This window comes from Schistocerca cancellata, chromosome 4 (genome assembly GCF_023864275.1).
Source record: "Schistocerca cancellata isolate TAMUIC-IGC-003103 chromosome 4, iqSchCanc2.1, whole genome shotgun sequence".
Classification (NCBI taxonomy): Eukaryota; Metazoa; Arthropoda; class Insecta; order Orthoptera; family Acrididae; genus Schistocerca; species Schistocerca cancellata.
The window spans coordinates 270840371-270865350 of NC_064629.1; the positions used below are offsets into that span (position 1 = coordinate 270840371).

The window sequence follows — 24980 nt, forward strand, 5'->3', positions numbered from 1 at the left end:
GAAATTAGAAATAAATGTAGCCACGCGAGAGCAGAATGCAACCGAGAGCAGTTCAGGCAGCACACCAACAGATGGCATGACGCGCGAGTTAAATTACGTACGTTATCACGCAGACGTTAATAAACAGATCGAAGCTATGTGTGTAGCGCGTACTAAGCAATAGTGATGGGCTAAACTGCGATTTTCCGATATCAGTGATTTCTGTGAATGCTACTTTTCAGTATCTGTTATTCTTAACTGTGATTTGTCGCAGTTAAGAGTCGCAGTTAATGAACTTAAAGTCGCGTATCCCTCTGCCACTGCTATTTCTGTGATTTCTGCTACTTCCGCGATGTCTGCGACTTCTGTGCTTTCTGTGACTTCTGCTACTTCTGCGATTTCTGCTACTTCTGCGATTTCTGTGACTCCTGCGATTTCTGCGACTTACCACCGTATGAAAAAGCTACATCTGTCCACACAGAAAATTGCATCTCAACAAACCTGTCATTGGTAAGTATGTTTTACGTTTGTTCTTCCGTTGGCTTTAATCTTGTATTAAAGAAATAACTGTGAAAATATTAATAGTGTAATTAATATGTAAGTAGCCATACAGTACCGTAATAGTTCGTGTTTAGAAAATGAATTCTATCATATTGATATGTTTTCAGGTACCCGAACTACATTTCAGTCACTCAGTAAAGTGATAACTCAAAATATCATTGTCAGCAGATCTGGAGAAATTGCCACTGCGTCTTTAGACCGTTTTCGTCAGACGAGAGGTTAGTTTCTAAGTGTTTCGATGGACTTAATTACTTAAGTGAGATACAGCAAATATTAGCAATCTACTCTGTCAATTATATTGCTTGTAATTAGTGACAGCAAAAATTGTTTAATAATCCTTGTGATGTTGCAGACACAGTTCTGGTTGCTGTACGTATCTATCCACATCAAGGCTGTTGGGAGAGACTCGTGAAGATTCAAGAGAGCTCTTAGAGGATTTGCAGTTTAAAAGTGACATTATTGCGAAATAAGTGTGCAGATGAGTGATTAAACTGTGTTTTATTGAAGTTGTTGTGCGATTTTAAAGGAATAATAAATGTTACATACAGTGAGCGAATAATGAAAATCTCATTTTCCACATGTTAAGCCGTCCTGTACCCGTAATTTTCCGCCACGTATTTATTAGTAAACACTTGTTGGAGAGTGACATGCCGCCGCCCCCCCCCCCCCCTCTTTCTCTACAATCTTGGTGTGACACTGACCTGTAACATATCCAGAAGTCTACAATATGCATTTTGAGGCTGTTGATACGAAAGTGGGAAGTACAGATCTTACAGTTAAATCAGGAATAGCTTAAGAGCATTACTTGAAAGTAACACAGGAAAAGCTTACTTATGTAGGTGGTAGTAGTGTCAGCAAAAAGTTCTTGTGTGTGAAGTTGCCATGTAGAACACCAAGTGTAAAACTTTTCTCCCGAGTCTTGAACTGTGTCGAAACAAAAGTGAGGCATTCATATGACACAATAATACTGTTTTTATTTCACTACACTTATACAGGTGTCTGAGTTCTGCTGTGTTAACATTGCAAAGTCCTGTAGGCATGTGGAGTATTAACCAGAACTGTCATATTGGAAGCAGAATCAAACACATTTGTTACGTTACTTGATATTTTCAGGAGAAAAAGGCAATGTTGCTTCTTATTCATATAATACATTCAGAGTCACAGCTGTGTTTGACCAACCATAACTGACGCTGAATGTGCATGTCGTCATATAATATGAAGGGCTTATTTCAATAGTGGTACAAGTCCATTATCTCCACTTTTCTGTCTATAATGCTTCTGAAATTAATTATCCAAACAAACATAAATAAAGGTTCATCTCTAGCAAGAAGCCATATGCTTGAATATTTCTGGTATCTCAACTGCAGATTTTTCAGCACTCATTTAACTTTACGACTCTGTATCTCAAAATGAACAAAAGTGGACTTGTACCACTATTGAAATAAGCCCTTCATATTCAGTATTACGCACACACGGCACGTCGATCTCGTGAGGCACAAGGCTCTCGTAACGAAGTACGTATGTCGGTCAACAGATGGCACTAGGAAAAGAATGTTAACTGCGCTTTTTAGTTGCTACTTGCGACTCTTAGTTGCGATTTGTCACAGAAATCGCAGTTTGACTCGGTAGCAAATAGCATAGTATGAACTTTGCTCAACAGATGGCACTGCTAACTGCGCTTTTTAGTTGCTACTTGCGACTCTTAGTTGCGACTTGTCACGGAAATCGCAGTTAGACTCGATAGTCTGTCGCAGAGATGAGCGTAGTACGAATTTTGGCCAACAGATAGCACTGTTAACTGCGCTTTTTAGTTGCTACTCGCGACTGTTAGTTGCGACTTGTCACGGAAATCGCAGTTAGACTCCATAGCGTGTCGCAGAGATGAGCGTAGTACGAACTTTGCTCAACAGATGGCACTGTTAACTGCGCTTTTTAGTTGCTACTTGCGACTTCTAGCCGCGATTTGTCACTGAAATCGCAGAAAGCAGCACGGAATTCGGCCAACAGATGGCTCACGGCGTTGAATGTGAAATGCTACTTGCGACTGCTAACTGTGACTGAAATCGCAGTTAGATTTTGTAAAGTTGTTATTGGATATCTGTGACTTCTCAATCACTGTGATTTCTAACAGATACGCGATTTCCTGCCCACAACTACTAAGCAAGACAATGTAGGCGATGTTGTCGAAGACAGTGGCTATGCTGATTAATTGAGGGATATGTTTGAATCACCAAAACCAGAAAGGGGTGTAGGATCTGAACACGAAAAGGCAGTAGAATCTAAAAGTGAAAAGACACTAAATCTGAATGACTTGCTTAAAATACTGTCTGCACAAAATGACAATATTAAGGCACAAATTGCAGCGCAAAATGACAATATCAATGACAATATTAAGGCACAAATTGCAGCGCAAAATGACAATATCAATGACAATATTAAGGCACAAATTACAGCACACAGTGATAATATTAAGGCACAAATCGCAGCACAGGGGCATCAAATTGCAGCACTGGGGCAACAAAGTAAACAAATCGAAATGCAGAGTACCAGACTTAGTAAACAAATTGAAGAAGTCAACTCAAGGGTAGTAACAGTGAGTAATGAAATCAAAAGTATTAAAAGCGAAATTACTGTCATCAGTGGCAATATTGCCAATGTACAAGGATAAATTGATGACATTAACGAAAGATTTGACTCTGAAATAATTAAAATTCAAGATCAAATAGAACCCTTAGTCTGTACTAAGGTTGACGAAAAGGTATTCGGTATTAAATCCGAAATACAAACCGAATGTAACGCGGAATTTGCACAGATTAAACAATCTGTAACAGAAACAAGCAGAGCTCTAACCAAACAGATTCTTACTTGCGAAAAGAAGTGTGAACATAACACTTCACAAATCCAAGGCAAAGTGTATGACTTGGAAAGGAAAATACAAACCGGACCTACACATTTTACTGAAAGAATGCCTCTCAGTAAAATATTAGAGGGCGAAGAGAAATTCGACCCTGCAAAGAGGCATAACGGATGGCACCCCCTAGACTTTGTAAAGAATTGCGAAAGAAATTTTCCTGAATATTTGTCTGATCAGGAAAAAATTAATGTTGTAATTAGTGCACTAACGGGAGAAGCAAAAAGATGGGGTTTGAATCTGGATACTAACCAGATGCTTTTTGAAAATTTTAAACAAAAATTTATTGACGAATACTGGTCAGAACAAAAACAAGACCAGTTGTGGCGTGAGTTTCTAATGGCCAGGTTGTATGACATCAGAGGTAGGCAAACCATGAAAGAATTCTGCGAATCATGGTACAGAAAACTGATACATTTGAAGGCTAGAAGGACTGAAGCTGAGATCGTTTGGGTTCTTTGGCAGAAATTGCCTGAGGATTCGAAACGATATGTGGGAAGTACCCACAGAAGCTTTTCTGCGTTCTTGGAAAGAGTAGAGGATGAAGATCACTGGCGAAGAAATCGCGAGCCTCGTCCCCATAATAACAACAGTTATTTGCGAGAAAGTAATGACCAAGCTGAATGACATGAAAATGAAAGATATCGTGTAAACGCGATTCAAAGAGGTCGTGCGAGAGGTAGGGGGAATTGTACGACGCGCGGTAGAGGATACATAGCACGGAATTTCCAAAATAGAGACGAAAAGGAAAACTAAAAACCGCGTGTGTTACGGGCCAGATTCACGCGGAAACAGGTTTTGGGCCCAAAGAAAAGATGCCAAAAATAAGATTCGAGAAAGAAAGATGTAAACTATGGGGCAGGAAGGTTAAGGGCGCGCCTATAGCAGACGGGCGCGGAGTGATACATAGTGGCGTTCCCAGTGCGAAGTCACGTGACCGTTCGTGCTCGGGCCAGCGGTTGCCGAAGCAGCATACATTGCACTTGGCAGCAGACACAAATGGCAGACGTCAGAACAAGATGGCTGCCGTAGAGAGTGACAGAAGAGGCGGGATCGGACACTTCCGATGGCCGGTTTCAGTAGTAGATGAATGTAGAAATGAAAATAAAGTTAATATGTCATATGGTAAAGATAACTCGGTATCGGAATCGTGCGAAAAGACTTTATTAAAGAATAAAAGGGAGCCAGAAAAGGCGAGTGAAAAGGAGAACATTTGTACTATTAATGATGTGTATGAGGTAAAAGACGTAGATGTGGGGGAGGTTGTGATGAATAAAGAGGAAAGGGAGGTAGAATATGCCACGCAAAAGACGTGTGAACAATTAATAATAGGTAAAAATGAGGTAGAGGAGGACGTTAGTAATCATGACATTATGAGCAGTGCAGATGAAATTATTGTTGATGGAAAGGTGTTTAATAGTTTTGAAGCAGAAGGGTCTAGTAAGAATTTCGCACGATTACCTGAAAATGACAGCATGGAAGAAAATGAAATGAAAGTTATCGAAGTATGTGACGATTATACTAAGTATGAAGTTAAGGCTGAAATCGTTCAAAGTGAGATAACAGAAGTGTCTGACTGTCCAAACGATGTGCATTGTGTAGAAAATGAGTCGGAAAACGAAGTGACTGAAACATTTAGTGATAATCTGCCTCACTGTTTAAAAGTTGCCTTATTGCTCGAATCTGATGACGAAATAGAACCTAGCGATAGCTCAGATGAAGGAGAGACGACAGATACAGATGAGTTTTCGGAGGTAGACAAACATACTTACACCTTTACAGAAAGAGGTTATGAAAAAATTAACGACATCTTTTCGAAACAAAATCCGGAATGTGTAACTGAAACAAAACCGAAAGAGCCGCCGGATGATACTATATTAGGGCGGGCTTTACTAAATGGAATGACAGAAATAGATTTACAGAAACCTAAAGAATGTTCAGAGATAAATATAGTAGACCGTGAACTGTTAAAGATCTGTAAAGATGTAGAGGTCCACAAACCCAAAAAGCCACCTGATATACAACTGAAATCAGTAGGTAATATTTCCTGGAAAGACATTATGGTTGAGCAGGATTTATTATGGGAAGAACAGGAGGAAAAGGAACAGAGACTTATTAAACAAACTATAATACCTGTAAATGTTTGTAACACTGAACTGCAAGTACTTTTAGACACAGGATCCCAAATCAGTGCCATATCAGAATCTTTCTTTAATCATATTTCATGTAAACCAGGGTTAGTAATAATGTCTGTTAGTGGAGTGAAAATTATAGGAGCTACTGGTAGGTCCAGCAAGCCCATTCAAAAACAAGTATTGATGGACTTTGAAATAGGAAGCCAAAAATTTGAACATGATTTTTTAGTGGTCCCTGAACTAAGTGCTGAAATGATTCTAGGTATTGATTGGCTAGACAAGGAAAAAGTAATTTTAGATTGTGGTAGTGGAACTGTTAAGATTAATAGGGAAACTGAAACAATAGAAATTAAATTTGAAGGTGACAACCACGTCCAAGCTGTGAATGTAGAACCCATTTTATTAAAAATAGAATCTGAAAATGATGGTTTATCCCAACTATATGAAATACACCATGTGAGAGGTTTATTGCAGGATGATCAAAAAACTGACAGTTTGAAGGAAATTGTTGGTGTTATCCAAGGAATATCATGTGAACAGAAAGATGATTTATTTGATATCTTGAACAGTAATAAGAAAGTGTTCTCTGATAAACCACGTGTCGTAAACAACTTTGAATACCGTATGGATATCCTGGAACATGAACCATTCTTTGTTAGACCATATCCAATACCTATAGCTAAGAAAGAAGCGGTACAAGCTGAAATTGATAAAATGTTGGAATGGGGGGTAATAGAAAGAAGCAATAGTGAATACAATAGTCCACTTATTATAGTCAACAAAAAGGATGGAGGTGTAAGAGTAGTCATTGATGCACGAACACTGAACAAAATTGTCAGGAGAGAAGTAGACAGACCTGAAAATTTAGATGATTTATTACAAAAGTTCCATAATGTAAAATATTTAACTAGTTTAGACCTCACTGCTGGATATTGGCAAATCCCATTACACAAAGATTCTAGGAAATATACAGCTTTTTTGTTTGCAGGAAAGTGTTACCAATACAAAGTTGTACCATTTGGTTTAAATACCTCTGTTTCTGTTTTCATTAGGGCTTTGGATTCTGTGTTGGGAAAAGAACTTTGTGCCAGATTGACTGTATATGTGGATGACCTATTGATTGCTACTGATAACTGGGAAGAACATTGTGACCTGTTAAAGAAAACCCTTATTGCTCTTCAAGCAGGGGGCATGACTTTAAAGTTAAAAAAGTGTGAATTTGTGAGACAAGAAATTAAGTTTTTAGGACACATAATAACCACATCTGGGATTAGCAAGGACCCAGAAAAGCTTAATGCTATTGAAAAGTGCCCTCCTCCAAAGAACAGGAAACAGTTGAAAGCGTTTTTAGGTCTTTGTGGGTTTTAGCGCAAATTTGTGAAAGCCCACATTTGAATAGCTTGTTAAAGAAAAATAGTGTATATATTTGGACATCTGAATGTCAGAAAGATTTTGAAAATTTGAAAACTGAGTTAGTAAGAGAAAACATTTTGCATCACCCAGTTTTAAGTGAGCCATTCCACATGATTACGGACAGTAGTGCTTATGGTATTGGTGTTGAAATATTTCAGGAAAACACAGAATCTGGGGAAACTGAACATAATACCATTGCTTTTGCTAGTAGAACTGTAACTAAATATGAGAAAAACTATACTATTTCAGAAAAGGAGGCTTTAGCAATCATTTGGGGATTAAAGAAATTTTGGAATTATTTATGCGGACATAAAACTATAATTCATACAGACTACAAGGCATTAACCTTTTTAAAAAACTGTCGACTGTTTACCGGCAGGTTGAGTCGATGGGCCCTGTACTTACAACAGTTTGATTATGAGATATTATACATTAAAGGTAGTGACAATTATGTAGCTGATGCTTTATCACGGTTGCCTGAGGGTATGAACAACTTACCAAGGGAAGATAATGAAGATGGCAAATTCCATGTAAGATATATTAAGGAGGTTCCAGGTAGGAAAAGAATTGAGCAAATTTGTAAAAGTATGAGGTTCCACCAGAATGAGGATGAAATTTGGAAGTCAGTGAAAGTTAATTTTAGTAACCCAAATTACCCACAAATCTGTAGATTTTACAAGATATTTAATGGAATTTTATACAGGAGAAAGAATACCAGCACTGAAGAATGGAAGGTGTGTTGGCCTAGGCAATTTGAGACTGAAGTAATTGATTATTTTCATCTTGCCTTAGGGCATTGTGGTCCCAAGAAGTGCTTTGAAAAGTTAACTGATGTTGTTGCAATTAATGTAGGTGCTACTAAGAAAATTACTGAGAGAATAAGATCTTGTGATGTATGTCAAAGGGCAAAAGTAACAAATAAAATAAATCAAGGTTTCATGCAGAATACAGTACCAGAGGACACATTAGAATTATTGTCAGTGGATTTGTATGGTCCTTTACCTAAAACCTCAGGTAACTGGTCTTACATTGTTGTAGTGTTGGAAGTGTTCTCCAAATTTATTAAATTATATCCAATCAGGAAAGCCACTGCTAAAGCAGTCTTTAGCAAGATGACTGAGTATTTCAACACCATTGGTAAACCTAAAGCAGTTTTGTCTGATAATGGACCACAGTTTACCTCAAAAATCTGGAAGGAAGGTATGAAGCAACATGGGGTTCAAGTTAAATATATTTCAGCTTACCACCCGGCTAGTAACCCTGTCGAAAGATATATGCGTGAATTAGGAAGGTTAGGTAGAACCTACTGTCACCATAACCATAAGGCTTGGGGCAGATTTGTAAATGACTTTGAAAATACCATGAACACCTTATACCATGAAACCACAGGTTTTACCCCTAAAGAAATTCTGTTGGACCGTAAAAGTAAAAGTATTATTGAAGAGATCTTGCAATTACCCCCTATTGTAGGAATTAACCTGCATGAGAAAAAAGAGTTAGTTAAGAAAAGAATGAAAGAGAAAGCGGCCACTAGATCCAAAAGGCATGATAATAACCTTAAAACAACTAAATTTAAGCTTGGAGATTATGTCTTAGTGAAGACCCATGAAAAATCAAGTGAAATTAATAATGAAATTTCTAAATTCAAATACATTTACAATGGGCCTTTTGAAGTGCAAGGAACTCCACATGAAAATGCTTATTTTCTTGTGTACCCTAGGTCAAGGAAGCCTTTAGGAGTTAGAAATATAGTCGACCTGAAATTATATGTCCACAGAAGCCAATGATGAATTAAATGTAAAAGCCTCAGGGGACATGCACTCTTTGCATTGTCAGGTGCCTGACGAGCACCAGGAACCCGAGTTGTTGTCAGCACTACTTCCATTTCTTTTCGTGCTGCCAACCTTCCTCTTCATCATTCAGAACTTTTACTATCTTCTTTCCTTCTTCTCTATCAGAGTGTATTGAATAGTGTGGAAATAAGGTAGAATAATGTGGGTACAATAGAAAATGACCAAGAATAATGAAAGTATAGTGGGTACTGTAAAGGAAAACTGAAATGGGAAAGTAATTGGAAAGGGAAAAGTATAGATGAGAAAAGAATAGGTTACTGAAAAGAAAAGGTAAATGAATGCCATAATATGACTAAATGTAAATGTTTTTGAAAATAGGGGTAAATATGGTGTTGAAAAACTGTATGTTGTTTAAAACTGTGGAAATGAACCTGGCTAATGTGTGTAAGATAGATATGAGATGTATATGTCTTGTGCCACAAAAAGGGTTGGCAGAAATCACTTGCAATAGGATATGAAATTATTGTCCTGATGTTGATGTATGTAATGACCTAACTGTGTGTGAAAAAAGCAATGGCAAAGGAGTAGTAAGAAATTCTTAATCCTGACGTGAGCCCAAGTATGACATTTAAAGTTTTCTTGATTAATGTATATGTTACCTAATGTTGTCATTTGAAAAGAAATGGTTTTGTTGCCAGTGTCTAATTACTGTTTCAAAGTTACAGGTTTCATGTTTTATACCACTAATGCAAGTTTTACCAAAAGTGTGACAGAATGATGAAAAACCTGGAAATGATGACAATAAACTGCTCAAAAATGTGTTGATGGGCAGCAAAACATGACAAAAGAATAAGAATGCTGTGGTCCTGAAGTTGAGGACTACAAAATATGCTATGTGAGCAGTAGCCAAAGGACTTGCCATTGTGGGGCAAGAAGTTGATAAGTGGTCACGAACTGCCAAACCTAGAGGATGGGGCAGTGTGTCAATTTAAAAATGTGGTTTTTTTGTGTGTTCTTAATCTAAATTGTGTTTTGTGTCTAAATGTTATAGGTAAAGACTGCCAAACCAATAATGGGCAGAATGTGTAACATGGACTGCTAGTGCTGAAGCAAGCAGTGAACTAAGTTAGGTTTTTTGAGCAATATGTTATAAACTGACTATTCTTATTGAAGTCAGTGAAAAGTTATTATAAAATATATATGCAACTTATTTAAATGGATGTAGATGTTTTTGATTCTAGGTTTTTTAAATAACTTAAAGTTTTGGACTGCCTTGTTTTAAAACACAGCAGTGATAATTAAAGATAGGCTCTGAATACGTTAGTGTGTTTATGTGGAACAAATATTTTGGACTGCTATTAATGAAGAGCAGCTTTAAAGTTAATTATTTTGAAAAAACCTTGCAAAGTTACCTTGGTATTTAAAGAGTCAGTTGGAAAAGGTTTCCATAGCTGTTTGTTTAAATATTGGTACATATGCGGATGCAAACTAAAATTTTCAACATTTCATTAATTGCTGAACCTTGTTAAATGTACTGTGATCATTAATATGCTTTTGTGTCTCTGAAATTTTACATTCTTTTAAAATTATTGAGAGACAAACTTCTGCTTTGTTAAGTTAAAATGTTCTGTGCTGTTGTATATGTGTTTATTCTTTTATTTTATGTTGAAGGCTATACCTATTCTACTAATATGCAGCTTATTTTGTGTACTGTTTGTCTTTTATTTGAACTGTGTGTGTATGGAAAGAACATGCTTGAAGATATCTTGTGTAATGATGCAAAATTAGTTTCCTTAAACCAGTGTGAAATTGAAAATTGCTTTAGATGCCTTATTTTGAAAATCTTTTGGAAGAAATGTATGCAATTTCTAAGTGTATATACTGTATGTTTGTAATATGTGTTTTTTTTCTCCCAACTGAAGTTGGATGGAATAATTTTTTTTTTGCAGCCAGCACCACTTTGGTGTTATAGATGTTTCCTTGAAGTATCCCTGACGGGAAACTTCAACGAAACATGGGGCATGTGTAACACCACAGCTCTTATGCTGTATGGATTTATTTTGCTTTATTTAATGTTACATTGTTGATCGTCTGTAAATGTGTTTGAATCGATAACATAAAATTGTGTACTCTTTTCTTTGTCAAACCTTTGATGTCGTGATTTGATTCTATGCAAAGTAGTGTATCTGCAGTTTATATTCTTTGTCCCATTTGGAGGGAACAAAACTTATTGTATATAATTGTAATTTTGTGTGAATAATTTTTTGTAGAAGTGTCAATATGTGAAAATGTTCTGTTTTATTTAATGCATTTGTTTGCTGTTATGTAAACTGCTGACCTTCACTTAGGGTTCTTAGTTAATTTATATGTAAATGGTGTAGTGGTTCCCCTCGGGAACGGAACTGAGTAGCGTGCGCAAATTGTGGTTGGCATAGGTGGAAAAGGTGGAACTGATAGTCAGTCAGGGACGAGCCAGCAGTCGGAGACGAGCTACCAAACTGTGCACTGCTATGTAAAGTGTGCTTATTGTGCTGGTTCCGGGAGAGGCTTTTACTGCTTCTTTCCAAGGCCTCGGATGGGTGGATAAATAGCTGGAACTATTCTGGAATTTGTATTTATCATCGCCACCAAGAAATGACAGAGTCCAGCAATTCTACCTGCAATTCCACCTACCAACATGCAGTTGCCACCACATTGCGCAATCATTGTATCAGAATACTGCATTGATGTACAGTGAAGGATCAGCCTAATGGATTTGTTAGTGTGCTGAAATATAAGGTGATTCATATCGGAATTTATGTACCTACCTTGATTTTACTCCTCATCATAACACCTCTCAGGGTCCTCTCCGTTTGAAGTAAATTGATTACCGAGTGTCCTTACTGAAAGTACATTGAAGCCTAGAGCTTTGTTAAATAATGCCTCTTGAACTTATTAAAGAGAAAGTTAAAGTCAATGATGCTTGCTGAAAACAATTTTCCTAGTAAAACTGCTTATTAAAGTACTGTTGCTAACTGCAAAATTAAAAGTCCTTAAGACTGAGGCTTATAAAGTAAATGAACAGATTGTTGCCTGTAGTAAATTCTAAAAAGGAGAGTCAGTTTCTTGCAATTTTGTCAACATTGTGTTTCGTTGTAGTAAAAGTGAGAAAGCTGCAGTTGTGAAACGTTACATTCTCATGTTTGCCAAGTGTTTGTCTCTCTTGTGTATTAGAAGTGCACATTAATAATAATGTTATAAAGACCATTCACTTTGTGTAAACCCTGAAAGTAATATTGTGTTTCGGTATCTGTTATAATTTTGAAAATAGTTCCTGCTGCTCTAACTGTTAGCTTCAATCTTAAAACATATGTGTGTCAGAGTTCATTGCACTCGCGTGTGGCTAAGTCTAGGTTGTGTTTGTCCATTATAGTTACTTATACCTACTTTTATAAACGAGAACATTAATCTTTCTCTTGCCTAATTAGGCTGGCGACCGTTTCCCTTATTTTATAAACAGTACAGCTAGGCAAAATTTTGTTTGGTACTATACAAATATTTACGTAATTCTGACTTTCATTTCCGATAAGCCACCTCCGTTAGGAACAACACGGTCAAACTAACAAAATTCCTCTCAGAGGGTAACACTGCTCTGTTGCTTTGTGCCATAGTTGCTTTTACAAAATTGTTTTATGTTACAACCTGCTTTTAGCATAGAGGTTATGGTACAGTAGTAGCAGTTAGGGAGTGTTATAATCGGTTATTAATTTTTCTGAGGCCAAACACCGCATAAAAAGCATCAGTGAAAATCAAATCGGATTATTAATTTCCGTGTGACAGGCACAAAATATGTTCAGTATGCTGTCCACCGTTTTCTGTAAGTTGAAATCGAGAAACAGCATGAACCACAACTGATCGAAGTGTTTCCAGGGTCACGTTCAGAATGTGTTGTGCAGTGCGTGCCTTCAATGTAGCTAAGCTTGCAGTCGGAACAATGAACACATCTTTCAGGTAGCCCCACAGCCAGAAGTCACACGGATTAAGATCAGGTGATCGGGACGGCTAAGTTGTAGGGCAATAGCGGCTCATAATTCAAGCATTTCCTAAATGGCGCTTCAGCAGCTGCTTAACTGGATTTGCAATGTGCGGAGGTGCACCATCTTGCATAAAAAAGATCCCATCCACACATCTACGCTGATGGAGAGCTGGAATGACTTGGTTGCGCAAAAGACACTCATAGCGCTTACCGGTAACGGTACAGGTAATAGAACCGGAATCACCTGTCTCTTCGAAAAAATATGGCCCTATGATACATGATGCCGTAAACTTGCACCACACAGTGACCTTTTCAGGATAAAGTGGTACTGGTTGATTTGCGTGTGGATTTTCCGTTGCCCATATTCGACAATTCTGTGTATTGACATATCCTGTCAGATGGAAGTGGGCTTCGTCTGTCCACAAAGTCTTCCACGGCCAATCGTTGTTCGCTTTCATGCGAGCAAGAAATTCTAAAGCATACGTCTATCTTGCTCGCAGGTCTACACGAAGGAATTCGTGCACATGGGTAATTTTGAATGGATAGCAAAGAAGTATGTTTCATAGGATTTTACGCACTGTGCTCACGGTATGTTTAACGTTCGGGAAATTTTCCGTTGACTACATATTTGCACACGACTCGCCTCCTCCTGCATTATTGTTGCCACTGCTTCCACTGACGTCGAATCAATTCGTTTCCTCCCTCCACTAGGTTGAACATCAAAAGAACCCGTCTTTTCGAATTTCGAATCATTTTCTCCAGACCCACGGCAGTCATCGGACCAACGCATTTCATTGGCCAGTATGGTAGTTAAGGTAGAATAAGGGATTCTGATACGCTCTGCGATGCCCAATTTAGATTCACTAGGACTTCTTTGCACTTCTTCAATTATTTTTACTTTCTCATGCATGGAAAGATATCTTCTTTTATTTTGTGATTCACCATTTTCGCATACACAAAAATAGGAAACTATACTAAAAAATTCAGTTCACCTTGTGCAAACACACACCTAGTTTTATTTATTTATTTTTTAATTATGATCACTATGGAACTTAACATCTGAAGTCATCAGTCCCCTAGAACTTAGAGCTACTTAAACCTAACTAACCTAAGGACATCAACACATCCATGCCCCAGACAGGATTCGAACCTGCGACCGTAGCGGTCGCGCGGTTCCAGAGTGAAGCGCCTAGAACCGCTCACTCGTAGTTTCACTCACAATGTGCTCTCTACCTGCTTACACTACCGTCAAGTGCCACTGGTATGTACTGTGTGATTGTTGGACAGCGGGCCGCATTCTCCCTCCTTGCCGGCTACGCCGCCCGTGGTGGCCGAGCGGTTCTAGGCGCTTCAGACGCACCGCGCGACCGCTACAGTCGCAGGTTCGAATCCTGCCTCGGGCATGGATGTGTGTGATGTCCTTAGGTTAGTCAGATTTCAGTAGTTCTAAGTTCTAGAGGACTGATGACCTCAGCTGTTAAGTCCCATAGTGCTCAGAGCCATTTGAACCATTTTGCCGGCTACCCGCTGCTTGGTCTGTCAACAGCACCCCCGAGTGAAGGCCGCTATTGGGAGAAATGTTCAGCCAAGTTACATGATCTGAAACCAGCTGCAACAAGGTCAACAACAGTCACGTCATGTGTACTGTAGCTAAGGCCCAAAATAATAATTTCGACCTTGCATGCAAACAGTAAACGAACAGTCACTGGCCACAACATTTAAGAACCGTTCCGAGACAATTTCTTGGTCTTTATAATGTATATGTGCAAAGAAAATGTCTGTGGAGGACTAAAAATAACTACGGTCGCAGGTTCGAATCCTGCCTCGGGCATGGATGCGTGTGATGTCCTTAGGTTAGTTAGGTTTAAGTAGTTCTAAGTTCTAGGGGACTGATGACCACAGATGTTAAGTCCCATAGTGCTCAGAGCCATTTGAACCATTTGACTAAAAATAATAGCGTAAATGTGCGAAAACCCTTGTAAATGGAAAACGTGAAAGTAGGGTAACTTTGCATGAAAACTCGAAAAAGTGCACAGTACACAACGTGCAAGTGCGAAAAACGTAGAGCTGAGAAACGTATAAATGTGGTTTCACTGCATAATTTTCTTTTATTTTAAGAAGAAGGTGCCATATTTCAATGAAATTTATTTGAATTTCCTACAGTTTACGTAGTATTTACTTTGCGACGAGAAGACGTACTCCATGACTTTAGCAAACCTCTAAACAAATATATAACTGTGCAGCTACAGTAAAAAATAAAAAAAAAACAGCTGGAATTTAAAATGTAGCGCAGAAGCTCGCCGATGAAGACGTAATTGGAGAGAGCAGATCAGGGTAGAAGGGGAGGTAGGGAGACCAAAAAATAAAAAGCAAAGGAAACAAAATTATCTCATTGATTGATTGGTATGCCTAAATTTTGGGTTCGATTTTCACTTTAGGCGACCATTTGTAACTGGCATAAAGAGATCCTTGTCACCACCGGAAATTCCGAGGGATGAATGTAGGCTTGCACCGTGGTTCAAAATCTACATTAACCATTATAGCCCTTCAGTACCAACTAGACGTAAGGTAGGGCCATGACAGAGGTGGAAGTCGCGCCATGTAGAAATTCGTTCACCAGCAAGCTTCCTTACACTAGTAATTTTATTTGAGTTAATGAAGTAATAGTCTTGTAAGATCACATGCCGCTTATTTCTTATTTTATTTGAAGTTCAGATGCTGAAAATATAGGATTGCATTAAGACTTCTTTCCTTTTAGCTTCCAAACTCTTCAAGGTCTCCACAAAAGCCAAGCCTGGTCCAGCACGAAAACGTTTATCATGCCTTTTCAAGCTCTAGCGTGCGCACGCATAGCTACTTGTGAAAAACAATCTTAATATTTTACATCTCTACATGTGTAGTCAGAAAAAGTGTTATGTGAGGTTCGAATCAAGGCAGCTGATGTTTTTAAAAATATCGGGAATCCGATATATCGATGTTAAAAAAAAAACATCTTCATCGGCCCTCGGTACATGGAAAAAAGTATTGATATTTCGGCGGGAACCTATCGACGTACTGGCCTATAAAAATATCGGCTGCACATTGTAAATATATTGCCGGTTTTGGAGCCGTATATTTAAATATTGATTTATTATTAGATATTCTGTACAGCAACAAGCTAACACCCTGCTTATCCCCCTTAGAGATAGAATCTAAGAAAACGGTGCACGTTCACGCTTGGCGATAACCAGCTTCCTAATAACAGTAAATGCATGTAAGTGGCACAATAAAAGGTGTCCGATGGGTCCAGCGTTCTGTTTCATCACATATCGGATTTGTCCGGAGCACTACATTTTGACTCTTCTGTTTCTTCATTTCTGCAAACGCCAGATACCAAGCAGTTGTAGTGTCAAAACTTCGTGGTGAAGTGAAGTGTTGCTGTTTCTGAAAGTAGCGCCGAGCGCTGATTACGTCAGCATTTTCCCTCACATGTCTCCATCCACCGCAAAGAACAGTCTTGCCATTTAGATTTTTGTTCATCATCTTTAGGAACTGTTGTTGAAGAATATCGACGTGAAGAAATAGCACACTAGTTGCGTTAAAAATTGTTTTTCTTCACATTGGAAATCAAATCGGAAATCTTGTTATCCAATTCACATCGCCCCCCCCCCCCCCTCCCCCAGTGCAATTGAACTTCGTCATTGTGCTACCTATACTTCCTTCACGCAGTCAAAGAGAAAGACTGGACGTGACGCTCAAAAAGTGATAAGACTCCTTCACACAGTGAAAGTAAAAAACATTCTGCTACAATTACAAAAGTACAATTTCCAATATTTACCGAAAATTGCTAAGGAAATATAATATAAAATATAAATATCGGCTCTCGATACTGACTTTGAATATCGATATATCGGGAAGAAATATCGCCGAAATATAGCGATATTTTTTGAGGAAAATATCGGTGTATCGATATTTTATCAATAGCCCTTGTTCGAATCACTGTCAGATCGGAACACTTCATCATATCATTTGTAGTTCAAACATGAGTACACATCGCTACTGGTGACATAAACCGATACTCAACGTCCATTCGTGCAAGAAAACAACGAGGAAAGGCAACATTATTCTATTGTCTCGTTATTCCAGGTACAAAGATGACGCTACTGGTGACAGAAATCTATACTTAACGTCCTTTCGGGACCATTCAACGACGGCAATAGGTACAGAGTGTGAATGGCTCAAATGGCTCTAAGCACTATGGGGCTCAACTTCTCAGGTCATTAGTCCCCTAGAACTTAGACCTAGTTAAACCTAACTAACCTAAGGACATCACACACAGGCCGGCCGGAGTGGCCGTGCGGTTCTATGCGCTTCAGTTTGGAACCGCGTGACCGCTACGGTCGCAGGTTCGAATCCTGCCTCGGGCATGGATGTTTGTGATGTCCTTAGGTTAGTTAGGTTTAAGTAGTTCTAAGCTCTAGGGGACTGATGATCACCGATGTTAAGTCCCATAGTGCTCAGAGCCATTTGAACCATTTTTGAACATCACACACATCCATGCTCGAGGCAGGATTCGAACCTGCTACCGTAGCGGTCTCGCGGTTCCAGACTGCAGCGCCTAGAACCGCACGACCACTTCGGCCGGCCAGCGTGTGAATCCCAGAAAGTCAAAACTGATTCTTTTGTCTCATCGATTCAGATTCAAAAATCACGCGACTGGTGAAAAATGATTGATATTCAACGTTCGATTGTGCTTACTTAACAATCCGATTAGGTTCGGATCCCAGACAGCACAAAACACTATATCACGTTATTTCAAATTTGTTACTTCTGAATGAAATCCTACTTGACATCTGACATCTTTAGCGGTTTGTTAAGAGGCTCAATAGGTGCTACATAAGAGTCCCATTCCAAAACAGAAAATTTTCGTCACTTCAAATTTACTGACACTAGCTACAAATTATATATTTCTCGCCTCTTTACGCTTAGTTAGCAACGATAGTCAATGATGTGTTCGAGTCTCTGTCAGATATGAAACATGTACACAACTATCTGCTCATGAAGGACGTAGATATTTAATGTCACTTCGAGTCACTTTCGAATTATACACAGATCCACATGTCATCATGAGTACAGTGAAAGTACTTGTAGTACGATGTCGATGGTGAGGTTTCCATATAGCGCTTGACGTTAATATTCGCTGTCTTTCTAACTGGTTAGTTCATTAATCAGTTTATGCAAAACAGCTTGCCAGGTGAACGAGCGAATGGGTGTTTGGAAAACCTTTCACAGATCAAGAATATTTCGAATTATCATAGAACTTTGGGAGTCCAGATATATTTGCAAAATCTCTTATTCACAAAAAAATTTAATTTTGAGTAAGCATTGCGGAAAGTTTCTTTGTAAGAGTGTTATAGGCTTTAGTTGTCTCAGATACTAATGAGACTGGAAACATTTTTAAAAGTCACTCATTTTAACAAATCTAACAGTACAAGCGCTGTGAACTGTCTCATCTGTAATAACATGGTCCCTGAGACTTTCAGTATCGTGGTACTAATTTGCATCTTCACTTATTGGCATATGCGATGGTATTGTCTAGTGAGCACTTGTGGTAAACGACTGTTCGCAAAGATGTTAGAGGACTTGCATGGACGTTAAGTGATGTGTACTGCATGTAAATCAGACTGAACACAAATCAGGTCGTCCGGATAATTCTGAGCACAACAATAAAATGTTCTCCTCCGTCCCCCCCTCCCCGACCCTCCCCCTCCAAGCACAGTACGATGGCTTGCTGAGCATGTATGTAGATATGGCTGTAGAGCTAATATTTTAATAAAAGCTATCCTGGCATCACTGTACATTCAAACATTCGCATATCGCGGAGATAACTGCGAACACATATAGCAGTTTCATTATAAATCGTGTACGGTTGTTCTGTACTTACAATTAGAACGAACAGGTATTCAGCTCCCGGGCGACACGTGCGCACTGCATCCGTCTCGCTCAAGCGACAGCTGACAACTGAGGGATTCTACTGGCCGAGAGCAACCCCCCACTCGTGGCTACCTGCAGTAAGTACCCACTGCACAGATTACCGGGAAGCAGCGTTTGAGTCAGCAGCATGAAACGCCAAAACTACTTGGCAGACAGACCTTATCCACTATCAGCGCTGAGGCTGCGCTCCTAGTCTGAAATGCGATAACTCCCGAGATATGAAACAGTCGTTGCTGAACATTCCACATTTTTTTGTAGAAGCCAGTGAATGAAGCTGATACCGGACGAAAACAATACGTGTAATCTTATTTCGCGACACCTCTTAAATATAACATCGGACTCGGATCATCACCCTAAAATCATTGGTTACCTTATTTTAGTTACACCGTAAAAGTTGGGAATTCTAGCTCATTAGGTATTCTATTTACTTAATTGTAATTTTAATGCCGTACTGCTCTGCTACTACTTATACTTACCTTGCTTACAAAATTACCTTCACAACGCACATACGATTCATGCTTATGTACAACAATGAACACCTGTGAAATTTTGAAAAACATGATTGTTTCCGCTAACTAAAACTGCAATGTTACATGCCTTTAATCAGTTTATTACTTGTTCCAAAGTACTTTAACTTTTAACGTATTGCAGCTACAAGGTATCGTGGTAGTATCATGTCTAATTATTTCTTTTAAGCACCAGTGCATCAGGAAAACCAAATCATTATAGTGATAGGACAAAAATATGGAAACAGCACGAGAAATGCTAGCTTAGACGTACAGGTAAATCCAGATGGCAGCCAAGCCTGTGGGTTTGCTGTTCTACTTGACTCCTAACGGCACCTGTGCAATGTTCCCAACATGTTTCAACTGTTCGTCGTGGTGGGTAAAGTTTTCTGCGTAATTGTGAGTGAATTAGCTAACTGAAATCGATCTTGGTCAGATCTTTGGTGCTCGTATGATTGGTGCTTCCATGCTTCCATGACAAAGAGAGCTGAATTGTTTGATGTTTCAAGAGGCACCATGTCAAAGATTCATACCGCACACAGGGAAAGCGGTAATATATCGCCCGATAAGTTCAAAAAAATGGTTCAAATGGCTCTGAGCACTATGGGACTTAACTTCTGAGGTCATCAGTCCCCTAGAACTTAGAACTACTTAAACCTAACTAACGTAAGGACATCACACACATCCATGCCCGAGGTCGGATTCGAACCTGCGACCGTAGCGGTCGCGAGGTTCCACACTGTAGCGCCTAGAACCGCTCGGCCACTTAGGCCGGCGCCAGATAAGTCACACCTCGGACGAAACTGTGAGTTGAGTGATCGCGGCAGACGGTCTTTGAAGAAGATAATGACGAAAAATAACAGGACGACAGCTGCAAAATACACTGCAGAACTGGATGTCACACTCGCGAACCCTGTCAGAACCAAAACAACACGAAAGGAGCTCCGTAAGTAAGGAGTTGCAGGGCAACCTGGAATTTGAAAGCCACAAAGCAATGATGTATTCATATATATGTCCCTAACAGGACGACGTAGTGCAGAAACCAATACGGTTGGATTGTGGAGCAATGGATGAAAGTCATTTGGTCGGATTATTCTTGTTTCATACTCTTTCCAACTTCTGGCTGAGTTTACGTCCCATGAGTGAAACATGGCGGAGGTTCGTTGATGACTTGGACAACCATATCGCGGTATTCCATGGGGCCCATGGTTATTCTTCAAGGTCACATTATAGATGAGGATTATGCGAACATTTTGGCTGATCGGTTCCATCTCATAGTACAATGTTTTTTTTTCTCATTGGTGATGCTGTGTTCCAAAACGACAGGTATCCTGTTCACATCGCCCAGGACTGGTTTTGTGAGCACGAGGATGATCTGCCGCATCTCCCCTGACCACCACAGTCACCAGATTACAATGCTATTGAACATTTGTGGTCTGCGTTGGATAGAAGTGTGCGTGATCGGTATCCACCTACATGATCGTAACAGAACTTGCCACTGCTTTGCAGGAACAACGATGTACAGTTCCCTTGAAAACCTTACAGGACCTATATTTACCCACTCCAAGACGACCAGAAGCTCTTTTGAGTGCCAATAGGTTACCTAAGCTCTATTAGACGTCGTAATACAGTGTATTTTTGGTGTTCCCATATTTTTATCCACTCCCTGTGTACCAACTATGGGAGAGTAGGACATGTCAGTGTACCTTGACTTTTAATTCATATAAATTATGTTTAGTGAGCAGTAATATTGCAAATAAACATTATCAAGATCTCTTTTATATTAAACAACATGATACTGATCCTGTTTCAATTTAAGAGGCACCGTATCACCATAAAAATAATGATCTTGTTTTGTGAAAAATATCCGGATTCGTCCCACCGGAGGGGTGAAATGAGGTACCCATTTAAATGAAAGGAAGAAGTTCTAACCAGGAAATAGTTTTCTTTTACTGCAAGAAATGTATGACAACATACAGAAATCCTTAAAATACTAGCAAGGGATAAGTACGAAAACTAGCTGCTGGCAGAGAACTCTACAGCATCAAAATATTACGAAGATATAGGCAAAGTAAAAAACAAAAACACACATTACTAAGAATACGTAACGCAAACGAACTAGTTTCCTTGTTTCCCAGCATTTTAACAGTGTTCATAAGCCCACCCAAAACGAAAGGAAGGTTAGAGTTTAACGTCCCGTCGAAATCGAGGTCATTAGAGACGGAGCACAAGCTCGGATTTTTTCAGGGATGGGGCAAAAAATTGGCAGTGCTCTTTCAAAGGAACCATCGTGGCATGTGCCTGGAACGATTTAGGAAATTACGGTAAACCTAAATCTGGATGGTCGGATGCGGATTTCAACAGTCATCTTCTCGAATGCTAAATTAATGTGCCAATCACTGCGCACCAAGACAAGGTAGAAACTGGATGAGTGTCACTATAGCCTATTAAAAAATACGTACGCTTCGTCTGGGTCTTATTCGCGTGGTGGTGGTGATGTTGTTGTGGTCTTTATCCTGTAGACTAAGGTCTCCATACTACTGTATCCAGTTCAAGCCTGTTCATCTCCGAATGATTACCGCAATCTACTTCTTTTCGAACCCGATTACTGTTATTCATCTCTTGGTTCCCGCTACTGCCCCCCCCCCCCCCTGCGCCCTACTTCTCTCCAGTATTAAACTGATTATCCTTTGGCGTCTCAGTACGTGTTATACCTACCGATTCCATCTTTCTTCTTTTACTCAAGATGGACCACAAATTTATTTTCTTCACAGTTTTCTTTCCCGTACCTTTTCATTAGTAACACGATCTAGCTATCTAATCTCCAGCATTCTTCTGTAGCTGCACATTTCAAAAGTTTCTATCATTTTCTTGTCTGAACTGTTTATCATCTATGTTTCATTTCTATGCAAGGCTACACTCTAAACAAATACCTTCAGAAAAGACTTTCAAACACTTCAATCTATATTCGATGGTAACAAATTTCTCTCATTCAGGATCTCTTTTCTAGCCATTGTCAGTGTATATTTTGTATCCTCTCTAGTTCGGCCATCATCAGTTATCTTGCTTCCGAAATAGCAAAATTCATCTTCTACTTTTAGAGTCTCGTTTTCTAATCTAATTTTCTCAACAACGCTGCTTTCATTCAACTACATTCCGTAACTGTTGTTTTGCCCTTATATCAAGTTGTCAAGACACTGCCCATTACATTAATCTGCACTTACTAGTTTAATGCTGTCTCTGACAGAATTACAATGTCATCGGTGAATCTCAAAGTTTTTATTTCTTCTCCCTGAAATAATTCATTCACCAAATTTTGATTTGGTTTCCTCTACTGTCCCGTCAGGCTGAATAACATCGGGGATAGGCTACAGCCCTAAATCACTCACGTAACAGACCTGCTTCCCTTTATGGCCCTCTACTCTAATAACGGCCGTCTGGTTTCTGTACAAGTTGTAAGTAACCTTTTGCTACGTGTGTTTTAACCCCGCTAACTTTAGAATTTCACAGAGTGTGTTACAGTCAACATTGGTAAAAGCTTTCGCTACTTCTACAGATGCTATAAACGTAGGTTTGCCTTTCCTTGACCTATTGTCTAAGACAAGTCGTTGAGTCAGTATTGCCTCTCGTGTTCCTCTACTTCTGCGGAATGCTAACTGATCTTGCCCTAGGTCGTCTTGAACCAGTTTCTCCATTCTTTTGTAAATAATTCGTGTTAACAAATTGCTGGCATGACGTATTACAGTGATAGTTCGGTAGTATTCACACCTGTCAACATATGCGTTCATGGAATTGGAATTACTACATTCTGCTAGAAGTCTGAGAGTATTTCGCCTGTCACATACATCTTGCGCACCAGATGAAACAGTTTCGCCACGGCTGGCACTGCCAAGGATATTAGTAGTTCCATTCATCTACTCCAGGGCACTTGTTTCGACTTCTATCTTCCCGTGCTCTGTCAGATTGTTCTAGCAGTATCACATTTCCCACCTCAATTTCATCTACGTCCTATTCACTTTCTACAATACTGCCCTCAAGTCTGTTTCCATCATAGACCCCTCTGCATACTCCTTCCACCTTTCAACTTTCCCTTCTTTCTTTAGTACTAATTCACCATTCGAGTTCCTAACTTTCAAACAGCTGCTTCTCTTTTTTCCAAAGCCCGGCCGCGCTGGGTAGCCGCGCTGTCTGAGGCTAGGCACCTCCCATATGAGATTAGAGTCCTCCCTCGGGTATGGGTGTGTGTGTTGTCCTTAGCGTAAGTTTAAGTTAGATTAAGTAGTGTGTAAACTTAGGGACCGATGACCTCAGCAGTTTGGTCCCATAAGACCTTACAACAAATTCCCAAATTTTCCAAAGGCCGCTTAAATTTTCCCGTAGGTGTCATCTATCTTCCACATAGTGATATACAGGGTGGTCCATTGATCGTGAGCTCACGAAATAAGTGTCAAACGAAAAAATTACAAAGAACGAAGCTTGAAGGGAGAAACCAGATGGCGCTATGGTTGGAGCGCTAGATGGCGCTTCCAGAGATCAAACGGATATCAACTGCGTTTTTTTTTTGTTTTTTAATAGGACCCCTCATGTTTATTACATATTCGTTTAGTACGTAAAGAAATATGAATGTTTTAGTTGGACCACTTTTTTCGCTTTGTGATAGATGGTGCTGTAATAGTCACAATCATATGGCTCACAATTTTAGACGAACAGTTGGCAGCAGGTAGGTTTTTTAAATTAAAATAGGTACGTTTCAACATTTTATTTCGAGTGTTCCAATGTGACACATGTACGTTTGTGAACTTATCATTTCTGAGAACGCATACTGTTACAGCGTGATTACCTGTAAATACTACATTAATGCAATAAATGCTCAAAATGATGTCCGTCAACCTCAATGCGTTTGGCAATACGTGTAACGACATTCCTCTCAACAGCGAGTAGTTCGCCTTCCGCAATGTTCGTACATGCATTGACAATGCGCTGACGCTTGTTCTCAGGCGTTGTCGGTGGATCACGACAGCAAATATCCTTCAACTTTCCCCACAGAAAGAAATCCGAAGACGTCAAATCCGGTGAACGTGCGGGCCATGGTATGGTGCTTCGACGACCATTTAGATTTCCATCGATAAAATGGGGTCCAATTATCCTTCCTCCCATGATGCCGCACCATACATGAACCCGCCAAGGTCGCTGATGTTCCACTTGTCGCAGCCATCGTGGATTTTCCGTTGCCCAATAGTGCATATTATCCCGGTTTACGTTACCGCTGTTGGTGAATGACGCTTCGTCGCTAAATAGAACGCGTGCAAAAAATCTGTCATCGTCCCGTAATTTTTCTTGTGCCCAGTGGCAGAACTGTACACGACGTTCAAAGTCGTCACCATGCAATTCCTGGTGGCCACATGTGGCTGTACACTTTCTGTTTCCTTAAATAACATAATTATCCGGCGAACGGTACGGACACTTGGATGATGTCGTCCAGGATACCGAGCAGCATACATAGCACACGCCTGTTGGGCATTTTGATCACAATAGCCATACATCAACACGATATCGACCTTTTCCGCAATTGGTAAACGGTCCATTTTAACACGGGTAATGTATCACGAAGCAAATATCGTCCACACTGGCGGAATGTTACGTGATACCATGTACTTATACGTGTGTGACTATACATCTGTATCTTTACATTTG

The 24980-nt window shown here is 39.5% G+C and overlaps 1 long non-coding RNA gene across 1 annotated transcript; it reads left to right on the top strand.

Annotated features, from left to right (window-relative positions):
• The first annotated feature begins 377 nt into the window (after positions 1–377).
• Positions 378–1062, top strand: LOC126185040 (uncharacterized). The gene is made up of 3 exons (XR_007536934.1): positions 378–489; positions 648–758; positions 893–1062. It is a non-coding gene; the product is annotated as an uncharacterized LOC126185040 (long non-coding RNA).
• The last annotated feature ends 23918 nt before the right edge of the window (positions 1063–24980 follow it).